The 2,382-nt window shown below is 41.9% G+C and overlaps 1 long non-coding RNA gene across 1 annotated transcript; it reads left to right on the top strand.

Moving 5' to 3' along the window:
* Positions 1-676: 676 nt before the first annotated feature.
* On the top strand, positions 677-2,092 carry LOC116711518 (uncharacterized). Its single transcript, XR_004337260.1, has 2 exons — positions 677-1,132; positions 1,663-2,092. It is a non-coding gene; the product is annotated as an uncharacterized LOC116711518 (long non-coding RNA).
* Positions 2,093-2,382: the final 290 nt, after the last annotated feature.

Below are 2,382 nucleotides of genomic sequence, written 5' to 3'. Positions count from 1 at the left end.
TTATGTTCCAAAAATAACCCGCGATAGGCGTAGGAACCTTTATTTTTTTTACAATTATTATACAATAAAATACTCCATAATACATTGAAACCAAAGAACAAAACCTTTTTATAGGCCCAAACATTTGTTTAACAAATAAAAAGTATTGTATAAACTTTTTTTTTTCTTACAAATAACTACTGTACTGTAAAATAATAATTTTAATATGAACTGAAAGCGGATTCCCGTGCCCGAATTGCGGAGATCAGCGCCGCCCCACCGCGACCTGAGTTATTGGATTAGAACAGGAGAAAATAAAAAATTATTATGAAAAAAAACAAAAAAAAACAAAGTACAGTAGTAAATAGTGACTCACGTGTATTTCACTGCTCTTCTGACTGAGCCGCTGCATCCTGACTCCGCTCTGTAGCGGGGTTTTTTTCTTCTAAAGCCCGCGGTGCAGGTGTGTTTCTTCGAGAGAAGAACATAGTTATCGGCATGGGCGTAGGTTTGGGTATGGATGGTCGTGACATGTCACGACCAATATTCAAGGGATATAAAATAGTCCCGACCAATTTTTGCCATATTAATAAAAAAAAAAAAACATATGTATTTTTTAACAAAAACAAAATAAATAAACGAAAATCTACATTGATTAGTTTAATATTTCAATATACTACGCAGCGGTCGCATTCATTTTAAAATTCGCTGTTATGAACTATGACGACCCATGCCGCTATTGGCTCACAGAACGTGGATCTACGTTCTTTGATTAGCTGCAACAGGCGGCGGCCAGCTGGCCACACGCGGAACGGAAGCTTGGTCCATGGTGCTGAAAGTGAACGCGTCTCCTTCTGAGTTTGACATTTATTATGAGTCGCCAAGACCATGTCGCCACCAAAAAAGAAAAGGACGACAGACATTAGAAGTTATTTCGCTACCTCGGCTGTAAGTACAGTGAGTGGACCCATAAGTTAGATATCTATCACGCAACGCATTTGTTGTAAAGTCCGGTGTTTAGTAAGGTCAGCACTGAATGTGAGGTAGAATAGGTCTGTTAATTATGTAATATTTTTTCACATAGGATGCTCAGACAGCAGAGCAAGGGGCAGAGCAGAACGATGGAGAGGTGGCTGGAGCTTCAGGGCTCCAGGTGAGGTGTTAGTTCTCAGATATGTAATATACTGTGAAATTATCTCAGTAAATATGGCATTTGAAGTCCATCCATCCATCCATCCATTTTCTGTTCACCCTTTGTCCCTAATGGGGTCGGGAGGGTTGCTGGTGCCCATCTCCAGCTACGTTCCAGGCGAGAGGCGGGGTACACCCTGGACAGGTCGCCAGTCTGTCACAGGGCAACACAGAGACATACAGGACAAACAACCATGCACACGCACACTCACACCTAGGGAGAATTTAAAGAGACCAATTAACCTGACAGTCATGTTTTTTGGACTGTGGGAGGAAGCCGGAGTACCCGGAGAGAACCCACGCATGCACAGGGAGAACATGCAAACTCCATGCAGAAAGACCCCAGCTGGGAATCGAACCCAGGACCTTCTTGCTGCAAGGCAACAGTGCTACCAACTGTGCCACTGTGCAGCCTGGCATTTGAAGTGTTAGTCTTAAATTAAGTTAAGCTAGTGTGAATACAAACCAGGTTACGCTTTGTTTGCTCTATAGGAGGCAGTCAGTGTGAGTGCCAGTGACCAGGGAAGTCAAGGCAGCAGTGCCCTGGACATGTGGCAGCAGCACAGAGTATATATATATATTATTATAATATATTATTTTATTATTGATTTATTTGTTATTTTATGAATCTTTTTTCCTCTTAGATGCATAATATCTCAACAACTGGATCTTTTTCCTGAAGTGCAAGAAGTCATTTTTTGTTCTTATCTGCAATTGTGTTTGTTGTATAATCAGTAGATCCAGAGGATATTTCTTTTGATCTCACCTATAATGTTTGCTGAATTTTGAAAAGGAAAAAGTAAAGTGTTCTTGAACTGATCTGCTGAGTATGACTGTATCTGGTTGTAGACACAAGATGCATGATCAAGTTATGGTTATGGTTGGGGGGAGGGGGTTATTAAGCCAATGTGGTGCCCCCCCCCCCCCCCCCCACTGGTCAAAAATGGTCTGTGGAGGGGAGGTGGGGGGGTGGGGTCAGTAAGTTGTAAGGTCCCACCAAAACTTAGACCAAACCTACGCCCTTGGTTATCGGTAGTTGTTGTCGCTCTTTTTTCTTCTGGGCAAAAAGATTCTTATAAACCGACATGCCACCATCGATTATGTTAAATTTGACAAGCTGTTTTACGTACGTGTACATATTAAACTGCAACGTTGTTGACACAGAGGTAGAGAAGAAGCGGAGAGACTGTTTAGCCAATCAGAATGCAGAAC

Source organism: Xiphophorus hellerii, chromosome 21 (assembly GCF_003331165.1).
Source record: "Xiphophorus hellerii strain 12219 chromosome 21, Xiphophorus_hellerii-4.1, whole genome shotgun sequence".
NCBI lineage: Eukaryota > Metazoa > Chordata > Actinopteri > Cyprinodontiformes > Poeciliidae > Xiphophorus > Xiphophorus hellerii.
This window is presented reverse-complemented; position numbering and strand designations above follow the sequence as displayed.